This window comes from Pseudophryne corroboree, chromosome 6, assembly GCF_028390025.1.
Source record: "Pseudophryne corroboree isolate aPseCor3 chromosome 6, aPseCor3.hap2, whole genome shotgun sequence".
In the NCBI taxonomy this organism is placed as follows: Eukaryota; Metazoa; Chordata; class Amphibia; order Anura; family Myobatrachidae; genus Pseudophryne; species Pseudophryne corroboree.
Genome location: NC_086449.1, coordinates 161,868,980 through 161,883,133, shown reverse-complemented (window position 1 = coordinate 161,883,133; position 14,154 = coordinate 161,868,980). Strand labels below are relative to the sequence as shown.

General features: G+C 51.5%; 1 long non-coding RNA gene across 3 annotated transcripts in view; it reads left to right on the top strand.

The window, feature by feature from the left end:
• Positions 1-14,154, top strand: part of LOC134936803 (uncharacterized) — a 298,887-nt gene that overhangs the window by 259,713 nt on the left and 25,020 nt on the right. Inside the window, exon 6 of one of the 3 annotated variants that reach the window (XR_010180548.1) lies at positions 13,501-13,670. The exons of the other annotated variants lie outside the window; for them this stretch is intronic. This is a non-coding gene — a long non-coding RNA (uncharacterized LOC134936803). The remainder of the gene's footprint in view (positions 1-13,500; positions 13,671-14,154) is intronic. 3 annotated transcript variants of the gene reach the window in all.

The following is a 14,154-nucleotide window of genomic DNA, read 5'->3' as shown; positions in this document are numbered from 1 at the left end:
GAATGTCATGGAGGGGAGGGGGAGAGGAAGCTTTGTGCTGCTGGCGCCGAGGGGGAGAGGAGGTTTTGTACTGCCGGCGTCGCTGAATGTGTGATAGCAGCCGGCAGCAGCAGGGGTAGCAGCAGCAGCAGCTCAGCCCAGAGATGCAGAGCAGGGAGATGCCTCTCCTTCCTGGTGCCTCCCTGCACTGCTTCCCTTTGCTGAGCGGCTAGCGCTGGGCCTGTGTGCAGTGTCACTAACACTGACACTGCACAGCACTCTCACCTTTTACATTGATTCAGCCAGTCACTCAGTTCTGCCAGCCAGTCACTATTATTAGCTCCAGGGTCCCAAAGCGCCGCATTACAGGGAAGTAGATGCACTAAATAAACTAAAGCTCCCAGCAGCCCTTAGCACCGAAGCATTCCGGCCCTTAGGGCTGCTGGGAGCTGTAGTTTATTGAGTGCATCTTTTTCCCTGTAACGCAGCGCTAACAATAGTGACTGTCTGCTGTGCGAGCCTCCGGGAGAGCCACTGCCAAAGGGAGGACAGCAGCCTAGCTGCTGACAGGAGGAGAAGCAGGATAAGCATTACCCGCCCCTCCCCCACTCATAGTACCTCTGGGCCCCATCTGCGGCACCCCCACACACCCCCTCCACCACCCGCGGCAGCTCCGGAACCCCTCCCCCACCCGCAGCAACCCTGCAATCACCCCTCCCGCCGCACCATCGCATCCGCCCTACCCAGGGCACCCCCTCAACTGCTTCTCCCCCACCCGCGGTGGCTCCGGACCCACACCGGCAGGCCCCACGCACCCTCCCCCACCCGCGACACCACCACACCAGCCCCTCCCCAACCTGCGGCACCACCGCAACCGCCGCTCCCGCGGCACCCGCGGATCCAATCCGCGTCTTCCCTGCACCCGGTACTCCCCCAACCAAAGCACCTACTAGGTGATTCATCAGGCCCTGCATACGCTGTTCACGCCGTTGCAAGTCGCTTCGACCCCTTAACCATTGCATGCCCTTTGTCCATGCAATATTTAACTACTCACACAATTATGACTGGAGGTAATACTCCATTTAATAAAAATATTGCATGCCACAAGGGTGTGGGTTAAGGGGGCATAGCCCCTTACGACGGTGTGAAGAGCGCCCGTAAGGTGCGATGAATCACCTAGTATATAAATATATATATATATATATATCAATCAGGGCCGGCTCCAGGCATGTTCGAATAGAGCGGCCGCGCGGGGCGACACCCTTAATGGGTGCCGCGCGCTGGCGCTGCCATATTCGTTCCTGGAGCCAGCCTGCAGCGCTATCCGGCCTAAACTGTTGTGTCAGACGCCGTGCAGCACGCACACAACCGTTTTGGAAGAGTCTGCCCGCGCCCTCAGCAGCACTCCCTCTCCCAGCACCGCAGGTATTGTGGGGGGCATTTATGGATCGGGCACTGTGTGGGGGCATTTATGTACTGGGCAGGGCACTGTGAGGTCATATCTGCACTGTGGGGGCATTTATGTATCTGGCACTGTGGGGGCATATCTGCACTGTGGGGGAATATCTGCACTGTGGGGGCATTTATGTATTTGGCACTGTGGGGGCATATCTGCACTGTGGGGGCATTTATGTATCTGGTATCGTGGGGGCATTTATGTATCTGGAACTGTGGGGGCATTTATGTATCTGGAACTGTGGGGTCATTTATGTATCTGTCACTGGGGTCATTTATGTATCTGGCACTGTGGGGGCATTTATGTATCTGCCAATGTGGGGGCATTTATGTATCTGGCACTGTGGGGGCATATCTGCACTATGGGGGCATTTATGTATCTGGCACTGTGGGGGCATATCTGCACTGTGGGGGCATTTATGTATCTGGCACTGTAGGGGCATTTATGTATCTGGAACTGTGGGGACATTTCTGGCACTGTGTGGCCATTTATGTATCTGGCACTGCTGGGGGGCATGTCATGTGTATCTGGCACTGCTGGGGGCATATCATGTGTTGCTGGCACTGCTGGGGGGATGTCATATGTTGCTGGCACTGCTGGGGGGCATGTCACATGTTGCTGGCACTGCTGGGGGGCATGTCATGTGTAGCTGGCATGGCCAGGCCCGGCGACAGGGGGGGTCAAAGGGGACAACCGTCCCGGGCCCCGACGTTGTGAGGGGCCCCAAGGTCCAGCGGCGGCAGTGGCCCCCCTGTCCGTTCTCCCTCCGTCGTCCGTCCCCGCGCCGCCGCACAGGAAAATGACGGGCGCCCGCTGAGATTGTGTTACCAGCGGGCCCCTCTCCCTGCACAGCGGCAGCCGGAGGCAGGAGCTCAGTACTGAGCTCCTGCCTCCGGCGCCGTCACTGTGTGCTGCGTGCGCTATGGGAGAGACGTCAGTCATGACGTCTCTCTCATAGTGCTGAGGAGAGGACGCCAGGAGGATGTCTGGAAGCGGGAACGGGGATCGGTAAGTATGTCCTTTTTCTCTAACGTCCTAAGTGGATGCTGGGGACTCCGTAAGGACCATGGGGAATAGCGGCTCCGCTGGAGACTGGGCACATCTAAAGAAAGCTTTAGGACTAACTGGTGTGCACTGGCTCCTCCCCCTATGACCCTCCTCCAAGCCTCAGTTAGATTTCTGTGCCCGACGAGAAGGGTGCACACTAGGGGCTCTCCTGAGCTTCTTACTATTAGTGAAAGTTTTATTTTAGGTGTGTTATTTTCAGTGAGACCTGCTGGCAACAGGCTCACTGCATCGAGGGACTAAGGGGAGAAGAAGCGAACTCACCTGCGTGCAGAGTGGATTGGGCTTCTTGGCTACTGGACATTAGCTCCAGAGGGACGATCACAGGCCCAGCCTGGATGGGTCCCGGAGCCGCGCCGCCGGCCCCCTTACAGAGCCAGAAGAGCGAAGAGGTCCGGAAAAATCGGCGGCAGAAGACGTTCCTGTCTTCAATAAGGTAGCGCACAGCACTGCAGCTGTGCGCCATTGCTCTCAGCACACTTCATACTCCGGTGACTGAGGGTGCAGGGCGCTGGGGGGGGCGCCCTGAGACGCAATAAAATGATAAAAATACCTTACATGGCAAAAAATACATCACATATAGCTCCTGGGCTATATGGATGCATTTAACCCCTGCCAGAATATACAGAAAAACGGGTGATAAGGCCGCTGAAAAGGGGGCGGAGCCTATCTCCTCAGCACACTGGCGCCTTTTTCCCTCACAGCTCAGTTGGAGGGAAGCTCCCTGGCTCTTCCCTGCAGTCACTACACTACAGAAAGGGTTAAAAAAAGAGAGGGGGGCACTAATTAGGCGCAGTATTAAAACATACAGCAGCTATAAGGGGAAAAACACTTATATAAGGTTATCCCTGTATATATATATAGCGCTCTGGTGTGTGCTGGCATACTCTCCCTCTGTCTCCCCAAAGGGCTAGTGGGGTCCTGTCCTCTATCAGAGCATTCCCTGTGTGTGTGCTGTGTGTCGGTGCGTTTGTGTCGACATGTATGAGGAGAAAAATGATGTGGAGACGGAGCAGAGTGTCTGTAACAGTGATGTCACCACCTAGGGGGTCGACACCTGAGTGGATGTACTGTTGAAAATTACGTGACAGTGTCAGCTCTGTATAAAAAAAAACAGTGGTTGACATGAGACAGCCGGCTACTCAGCTTGTGCCTGTCCAGACGTCTCATAGGCCGTCAGGGGCTCTAAAGCGCCCGTTACCTCAGATGGCAGATACAGACGCCGACACGGATACTGACTCCTGTGTCGACGGTGAAGAGACAACCGTGATTTCCAGTAGGGCCACACGTTACATGATTGAGACAATGGAAAATGTTTTATACATTTCTGATAATACGAGTACCACCAAAAAGGGGTATTATGTTCGGTGAGGGAAAAACTACCTGTAGTTTTCCTGAATCTGAGAAATAAAATGAGGTGTGTGATGATGCGTGGGTTTCCCCCCGATAACAATTGATAATTTCTTAAAAAGTATTGGCTGTATACCCTTTCCCGCCAGAGGTTAGGGTGCGTTGGGAAACACCCCCTAGGGGGGATAAGGCGCTCACACGCTTGTAAGAACAAGGGCTCTACCCTCTCATGAGATGGCCGCCCTTAAGGATCCTGCTGATAGAAAGCAGGAGGGTATCCAAAAATGTATTCACACACATACTGGTGTTATACTGCGACCAGCAATCGCCTCAGCCTGGAGGTGCAGTGCTGGGTTGGCATGGTCGGATTCCCTGACTGGAAATATTGATATCCTAGATAAGGATAGTATATTATTGCCTATAGAGCATTTAAAAGATGCATTTCTATATATGCAGGATGCACAGCGGAATATTTGCCGACTGGCATCAAGTATAAGTGCGTTGTCCAATTCTACCAGTAAAATGGTCAGGTGATGCGGATTCCAAACGGCATTTGGAAGTATTGCCTTTGAAAGGGACATTTGGGGTCGGTCTTTTAGACCTGGTGGCCACGGCAACAACTGGGAAATCCACGTTTGTACCCCAGGTCGCCTCTCAAAATAAGACGCCGTATTATCAGGCGCAGTCCTTTGTTGGCAAGCGGACAAAAGGTTCCTCTTTTCTGCTCGTGACAGAGGGAGAGGAAAAAGGCTGAAGAGATTACCCAGTTCCCAGGAACAGAAATCCTTTCCCGCCTCTGCAAAGCCCTCAGTATGACGCTAGGGCCTTACAAGCTCAGGCACGGTGGGGGCCCGTTCTCAATGAATTTCAGTGCGCAGTGGGCTCACTCGCAAGTAGACCTCTGGATCCTTCAGGTAATATCTCAAGGGTACATATTGAAATTCGAGACGTCTCCCCCTCGCCGTTTCCAAAAGTCGGCTTTACCGACGTCTCCCTCTGACAGGGAGGCAGTTTGGGAAGCCATTCACAAGCTGTATTCCCAGCAGGTGATAATCAAGGTACCCCTCCTGCAACAGGGAACGGGGTATTATTCCACACTATTGTGGTACCGAAGCCAGACGGCTCGGTGAGACCGATTCTAAATCTAAAATCTAAAATCTTTGAACACTTACATACAGAGGTTCAAATTCAAGATTGAGTCACTCAGAGCAGTGATTGCGAACCTGGAAGAAGGGGACTACATGATGTCTCGGGACATGAAGGATGCTTACCTTCATGTCAAAATTTACCCTTCTCACCAAGGGTACCTCAGGTTATGGTACAGAACTGTCACTATCAGTTCAGACGCTGCCGTAGGGATGGTCCACGACACCCCGGGTCTTTACCAAGGTAATGGCCGAAATTATATCCCTTCGAAGGAAGGGAATTTTAGTTATCCCTTACTTGGACGATTCCCTGATAAGGGTAAGATCCAGGGAACAGTTGGAAGTCGGTGTAGCATTATCTCAGGTAGTGTTGCGGCAGCACGATTGGATTCTCAATATTCCAAAATCGCAGCTGGTTCCTACGACTTGTCTTCTGTTTCCTAGGGATGTTCCTGGACACAGTCCAGAAAAAAGGTGTTTCTCCCGGAAGAGAAAGCCAGGGAGTTATCCGAGCTAGTCAGGAACCTCCTAAAACCGAACCAAGTCTCAGTGCATCAATGCACAAGGGTTCTGGGTAAAAATGGTGGCTTCCTACGAAGCAATCCCATTCGTTAGATTCCACGCAAGAACTTTCCAGTGGAACCTACTGGACAAATGGTCCGGGTCGCATTTTCAGATGCATCAGCGGATAACCCTGTCACCAAGGACAAGGGTATCCATCCTGTGGTGGTTGCAGAGTGCTCATCTTCTAGAGGGCCGCAGATTCGGCATTCAGGACTGGGTCCTGGTGACCACGGATGCCAGCCTGCGAGGCTGGGGAGCAGTCACACAGGGAAGGAATATCCAGGGCTTAGGGTCAAGCCTGGATACATCACTTCACATAAATATCCTGAAGCTAAGGGCCATTTACAATGCTCTAAGCTTAGCAAGACCTCTGCTTCAAGGTCAGCCGGTATTGATCCAGTCGGACAACATCATGGCAGTCACCCACGTAAACAGACAGGGTGGCACAAGAAGCAGGAGGGCAATGGCAGAAGCTGCAGGGATTCTTCGCTGGGCGGAAAATCATGTGATAGCACTGTCAACAGTATTCATTCCGGGAGTGGACAACTGGGAAGCAGACTTCCTCAGCACGACCTCCACCCGGGAGAGTGGGGACTTCACCCAGAAGTCGTCCACATGATTAAAAAACTCGACAGGTATTGCGCCAGGTCAAGAGACCCTCAGGCAATAGTTGTAGACGCACTGGTAACACCGTGGGTGTACCAGTCAGTGTATGTGTTCCCTCCTCTGCCTCTCATACCCAAGGTACTGAGATTGATAAGATGGAGAGGAGAAAGCACTATATTCGTGGCTCCGGATTGGCCAAGAAGGACTTGGTAACCGGAACTTCAAGAGATGCTCACGGAGGATCCGTGGCCTCTACCTCTAAGAAGGGACCTGCTCCAGCAAGGACCCTGTCTGTTCCAAGACTTACCGCGGCTGCGTTTGACGGCATGGCGGTTGAACGCCGTATCCTGAAGGAAAAAAGGCATTCCGGATGAAGTCATCCCTATCCTGATCAAAGCCAGGAAGGATGTAACCGCAAAAACATTATCACCGCAATTGGCGAAAATATGTTGCGTGGTGCGAGGCCAGTAAGGCCCGACGGAGGAAATTCAACTGGGTCGATTCCTACATTTCCTGCAAACAGGAGTGTCTATGGGCCTGAAATTGGGGTCCATTAAGGTTCAAATTTCGGCCCTGTCAATTTTCTTCCAAAAAGAACTAGCTTCAGTCCCTGAAGTTCAGACGTTTGTAAAAGGGGTACTGCATATACAGCCTCCTTTTGTGCCTCCAGTGGCACTTTGGGATCTCAATGTAGTTTTGGGTTCCAAAAGTCACATTGGTTTGAACCACTTAAATCTGTGGAGTTAAAATATCTCACATGGAAAGTGGTCATGCTGTTGGCCCTGGCCAGGGCCAGGCGCGTGTCAGAATTGGCGGCTTTATCCTGAAAAAGCCCTTATCTGATTTTCCATTCGGACAGGGCGGAATTGAGGACTCGTCCTCAGTTTCTCCCCAAGGTGGTTTCAGCATCTCACCTAAACCAACCTATTGGTGGTGCCTGCGGCTACTAGGGACTTGGAGGCCTCCAAGTTGCTAGACGTTGTCAGTGCCCTGAAAATATATGTTTCCAGGACGGCTGGAGTCAGGAAATCTGACTCGCTGTTTATCCTGTGTGCACCCAACAAGCTGGGTGCTCCTGCTTCTAAGCAGACTATTGCTCGTTGGATTTGTAGTACAATTCAGCTTGCACATTCTGTGGCAGGCCTGCCACAGCCAAAAATCTGTAAATGCCCACTCCACAAGGAAGGTGGGCTCATCTTGGGCGGCTGCCCGAGGGGTCTCGGCTTTACAACTTTGCCGAGCAGCTACTTGGTCAGGAGCAAATACGTTTGTAAAATTCTACAAAATTGATATCCTGGCTGAGGAGGACCTGGAGTTCTCTCATTTGGTGCTGCAGAGTCATCCGCACTCTCCCGCCCGTTTGGGAGCTTTGGTATAATCCCCATGGTCCTTACGGAGTCCCCAGCATCCACTTAGGACGTTAGAGAAAATAAGAATTTACTTACCGATAATTCTATTTCTCATAGTCCGTAGTGGATGCTGGGCGCCCATCCCAAGTGCGGATTGTCTGCAATACTTGTACATAGTTATTGTTACAAAAATCGGGTTATTATTGTTGTGAGCCATCTTTCAGAGGCTCTTCTGTTATCATGCTGTTAACTGGGTTCAGATCACAGGTTATACGGTGTGATTGGTGTGGCTGGTATGAGTCTTACCCGGGATTCAAAATCCTTCCTTATTGTGTACGCTCGTCCGGGCACAGTATCCTAACTGAGGCTTGGAGGAGGGTCATAGGGGGAGGAGCCAGTGCACACCAGTTAGTCCTAAAGCTTTCTTTAGATGTGCCCAGTCTCCTGCGGAGCCGCTATTCCCCATGGTCCTTACGGAGTCCCCAGCATCCACTACGGACTATGAGAAATAGAATTATCGGTAAGTAAATTCTTATTTTTTTTATCTTTCTTATTGCAGCGGGGGCACCTACTGGGGGCAATTTACGGGGGACATTACTACTGAAGAGGGGGCAGCAGCAAGGGGCATTACTGCTGGGGGGGCATTACTACTGGGGGCATTATTACTGGGGTGCATTGCTACTGGGGGGGAGTCATCTATTGGGGCATTACTACTGGGGGCATTATTACTGGGGGGCATTACCACTGGGGGGGAGTCATCTATTGGGGCATTACTACTGGGGGCATTATTACTGGGGGGCATTACTACTGGGGGGGAGTCATCTATTGGGGCATTACTACTGGGGGCATTATTACTGGGGGGCATTACCACTGGGGGGGAGTCATCTATTGGGGCATTACTACTGGGGGCATTATTACTGGGGGGCATTACTACTGGGGGGGAGTCATCTATTGGGGCATTACTACTGGGGGCATTATTACTGGGGGATATTATTACTGGGGGCATCTACTGGGGGCAAACTGCTGGGGGACATTATTACTGGGGGGCATCTACTGGGGGCAAACTACTGGGGGACATTATTACTGGGGCCAACTACAAGGGGGCAAACCACTGGGGGTAAGCTACAAGGGGGCAAACTACAAAGGGCTAACTACTGGGGGCATACTGCAGGAGGGCATTACTACTGGTGGCGTAACTACAGGGGCATTACTACTGGCGGCGTAACTACAGGGGCATTACTACTGGCGGCGTAACTACAGGGGCATTACTACTGGTGGCGTAACTACAGGGGCATTACTACTTGGGGGCTAAACTACAGGGAGGCCAAACTACTGGGCGATAACTACAGGGGCCAAACTACTGGGGGCATTACTACTGGGGGCTAAACTACAAGAGGGGCATAACTAACTACAATGGTGCAAACTACAGGGGGGCATTACTATTGGTGGCTAAACTACAAGCAGGCAAACTACTGGGGGCATTACTACTGGGAGGCTAAACTAAAGGGGGGGTAAACTACTGGGGTCATAACTGCAGGGGCATTACCACTGGGGGCATAACTACTAGGGTGCTAAATGACTGGGGGTATTACTACAGGCAACATTACTACTGGGGGCAATACGGGCATTGCATAAGGGGCACCACTACTATGGGGTCTATATAAGGGGCACTACCAGTACAATGGACATTGCATAATGAGCGCTACAACTGTTGGCATTGTATAAGAAGCGCTACTGTGGTGGGCATTATGTGTATTACGGGGTGCTACTACTGTGGGCATTATTACGCTGCCCCCTGCCCCTCACACACTGCCCCCTGTACCCAGCACCACACATTTCCCCCTGCACCTTGACCTTCACACGCTGCCCCCTGTCCCTCAAACGCTGCCCCTGCACACTGCACCATGCACCGAAGCCGCACGCAAATGTACTTGCCCCTTCCATGGTGCCCCCCCTATCATTTTCTTCTGGATCCGCCCCTGAGCGGCGGCAGCATGTAACAGATCTAAATAATTATATATATTGCGGCATCGCGCCAGCTGCGGGCCGCCCGCTGTGCAGTTAAAAGTAATCAATAACTGACCTTTTTTTTCAGCTCCTCCACCCCCATGATCTGTGGTCACCACTTAGCATCCCCAAGCCCAGCCCCAGGTCAGCTGTCACACAACGCTACCTCCGGTCCTCCCCTCCTCTCCCAGTCATCCTCGCCCGCCCTGTCTCTGCTGTGAGGAGCGTGAGCAGGCAGGCAGGAGCAGGATTGCGGGACTGCTGGCAGCTTGTTGCGGCGGGGTGCATCAAGCTGGTCACTCGGAGGCTGAGCCTCGTTGATTCACGGCGCTGGCGGCTGTGTCTGGTAAGTCAAGTGTCTGCATTGCAGGTGCACTCGGCTCTCCAGCAGGAGTTTGGGGCTTTGGGTTTGGGATGGGCTGCGTGCAGGCACATATCATGGATGCATGTGCATGCATTACATCTGCCCTGTAAACCTGGTATTACTGTAGGTAAGAGCGAAGATTGCAGGGCGAGAAAAGGTAGGGATGGCCATTATGGTGGGGCTTGCTGGATCGTTACAGGTGAGTATAACTCTCTCTCCCCCTCCCATAATGTGTAAAAATGGGGACTGCCTGCCATAATGTGTAAAAATGGGGGACTCTGCCTGCCTAATGTGTAAAAAAGGGGATTCTGCTGCCATAATGTGTAAAAAATGGGACTCTGCTGCTGTAATGTGTAAAAAGGGAGACTCTGCCTGACGTAATGTGTAAAAGGAGCTCTGTGGTCACGCCCCTATATTTGTATATCGGGGGGGCCCACAGGGATATCAGTGTACCGGGCCCCAAGATTTCTGTTGCCGGCCCTGGGCATGGCTGGGGAACATATCATGTAGTGTTCCCGCTAGGCATCTGTGGCTAGGCAATGTGTCTCAGTGCTCTGCACGCACACAACCGTTTTGGAAGAGTCTACCCGCGCCCTCAGCAGCACTCCCCCTCCCAGCACCGCAGGTATTGTGGGGGGCATTTATGGATCGGGCACTGTGTGGGGGCATTTATGTACTGGGCAGGGCACTGTGGGATCATATCTGCACTGTGGGGGCATCTATGTATCTGGCACTGTGGGGGCATATCTGCACTGTGGGGGCATTTATGTATCTGGCACTGTGGGGGCATTTATGTATCTGAAACTGTGGGGGCATTTATGTATCTGGAACTGTGGGGTCATTTATGTATCTGGCACTTGGGTCATTTATGTATCTGGCACTGTGGGGGCATTTATGTATCTGCCAATGTGGGGGCATTTATGTATCTGGCACTGAGGGGACATTTATGTATTTGGCACTGTGGGGGCATATCTGCACTATGGGGGCATTTATGTATCTGGCACTGTGGGGGCATATCTGCACTGTGGGGGCATTTATGTATCTGGCACTGTAGGAGCATTTATGTATCTGGAACTGTGGGGACATATCTGGCACTGTGTGGCCATTTATGTATCTGGCACTGCTGGGGGGCATGTCATGTGTATCTGGCACTGCTGGGGGCATATCATGTGTTGCTGGCACTGCTGGGGGCATGTCATATGTTGCTGGCACTGCTGGGGGGCATGTCACATGTTGCTGGCACTGCTGGGGGGCATGTCATATGTAGCTGGCACGGCTGGGGAGCATATCATGTAGTATTCCCGCTAGGCGTCTGTGGCTAGGCAATGTGTCTCAGTGCTCTGCTTGGCGCAAAGTGTCTAACGTGCTCTGCCTGGCGCAAAGTGTCTAACGTGCTCTGCCTGGCGCAAAGTGTCCAACGTGCTCTGCCTGGTGCAAAGTGTCTAACGTGCTCTGCCTGGTGCAAAGTGTCTAACATGCTCTGCCTGGCGCAAAGTGTCTAACGTGCTCTGCCTGGCGCAAAGTGTATAGGAGGTTCTACCTGGTGCAATGTGTATTAGCTGCACTACTGTGTGGTGTAATGCTAATTGCCACTATTATGTGGCCACGCACCTTCCCCACAAAGCAACGTCCCTAAATTAGCACCAAGCATTACAGTATGTACATCATTTTGCCATCCTAACTTAAAAATGTGCCCTCCCTGTGATCAGCACCCTGCCCTAAAAAAGTGAATACTATCATGTGTAGCTGGCACTGCTGGGGGGCATATTGTGTGAAGCTGGCACTGCTGGGGGGCATGTCATGTGTAGCTGGCACGGCTGCGGGGCATGTCATGTGTAGCTGGCACTGCTGCGGGGCATGTCATGTGTAGCTGGCACTGCTGGGGGGCATATCATGTCTATTTGGCACTGCACATTATGTGTATCTGGCACTATACTGGAGACATTGTGTGTAAGGAACACTACTGTGGCTGTTATGTGTAAGGCTGCTAATTGTGTGCGTAGAGGGGGTGTGAAAATATATTTATTTATAGTTTGATAATATGAAGTCATGAGGCCACGCCCACTTTTCCAGGAGGCCATGCCCACTTTTCCAGGAGAGCGCGTGCATAGGGGTTAGGTGGGGGGGGTCGCTTTTACATTTTCTCGTTCAGGGTGCTAGTAGGCCATAAAACCTCTGGTTTTATGAGTCTAATGTGCGTGTGCAGGTCTCCGATAACATGGCACTCGCATCTTGTTACTGGGGACATCTCTATTGCGCATGGGCATAGCACAGGGAAAATAGCTATGGTGGCCATTTTCCCAGTGATTTATGTCCAGAGTGCCAACTGTGGGACTCCGGAGGGTTAAGAATAATTTTATAGGTGCAGAGTTTGCATCCACCTATGAGTGGATCACTGTTACCTTTTTGTAGAAAGAAAGCACTGTATCTACTGTATGGCACTGCACAGCCCTCAACTCCCCAGCCACAAGAGCAGCCATCACACTAGTAACGCCAGCTGGTGCAGAAGAAGCAACTGAACTGTGTAATGTCGACTCAGGCAGTCAGGATTTTGCTGTACGCTCTGATTATTGCATTCCCTGTACCTCGCTTACGTGTGTGCCTATACAGATACAACCTGTAATTGCTGCTTCAGGAAGCAATTGTTAAGAGGCAGCCAAATGCATACTAGCAGGGATGTTGGAGTGGAACCAGTGTCGGACTGGGGCATGAAGTGCCCACTGGGGGAATGCAGTGGTAGGGGCCCTTGCTTAGAGGCTTGGCTAATCGTTAGTGAGTGCATGATCTGGGCCCCTTCATAAATACTGTATATTTTTAAATACTGCTAGTGCAAGGCAAGCATGATAATGTACCAGATTAATGTACAATAAACGCCATAGTCCTGTGCAGTATAATGTAACACATGTATAATATATAATTTAGTGCAAAATCTGGAACCTTATCCCTAGAGGTGGGCCCCCAGTTATAGGGCCCACTGAGGGTTTCCCCTGTACCCTTGTGGGCCAGTCCGAACCTGAGCGGAGCCTACACTGGCATGTATGTAGGTAAGATGAGAAGATTAGTAATTACACAGGGTCCTCCACGTAGCTAAGTAAGACACCTCCACATACTAAGTGTGGAGGCTGTACAGACTATATAATAGTTTCCATCTTGGTAAAGGATCAGAAGCTTCATGTAAGAAAACTTCATGGAGGAAGCACAGTAGTGCACTTCATATACCAACAAGGGGAGCAAATACATTTATTTTTTGTATGCAGGGTAAATACTGGCTACTTTTGCATTAAGCTCACAAATGCTGGGAAGCTTTATTTTTACACTGCAATTTAGATTGAAGTTTGGACACACCCCCTCAAATCTAAATCTCTCTACACATTTGAAGTCTGCCCCACAAGTATAAAGGACAATATACATGTTATTACTCTGAAGCCCGTATGGCACTGTAATTGGTGTAATTATTGGTAGAGTTATTATACAGTATATAGTTATTCTTTTATATACTACTAGTATATTGGCCACACAAATGCCAGATTGAGGGGTCTCTACCCTGCCCCCCTCCATCCATACACTTGCCAAAGCTGCCATTACGCTTCTCTTTTTCTCCCCCGGTGGAGCCAGACTGGTGAGGGCGCTGCGTCCTTGAAGCACAAGTCGGACTCTGAGCTGTCAGACAGAAATCGGCGTACTCTGAGCGGACAGAGCCAGGGAGGAAGAAAGGGTCGCATGGCCAGGAATGACATGGATCTCCACTGGGCGCTGTGATTCTGCTGTCCTGCTCTTGGTCTAAGGTGAGTGCCCGCTGCCTGTTGTGTACCACAGGTACTGCACCTCGCACAGAGAGGGGAACAGGCCATAGCTAACTTCAACAAGGGACTGGCGTCCACTGTCACACCTGTCTCAGTCACCCACTATCTCCCTGTAACCCCTGCCTCAGTCATCCACTATCTACCTGTCACTGCTGCCTCAGTCACCCACTATCTCCCTTTAACCCCTGCCTCAGTCATCCACTATCTACCTGTCACCGCTGCCTCAGTCACCCACTATCTTCCTGTCACCCCAGTCTTTTTATAGTCAAAACTCTGGAGTAAAAAGACTATGACAGGGGAGGCAGTGACCTTCCCCCCTGCCTATCTTTTCCACACATCTCTGATCAATACTCACCAAATTTCCAGCAGTATATACTGCTGCACCTGTGTATAATGCCCACATGTACCCTCTGGCTCATATATTGTGTGTAAATCCGGCTCTGGTTCTAGCCAGTGCCTCCTCAGC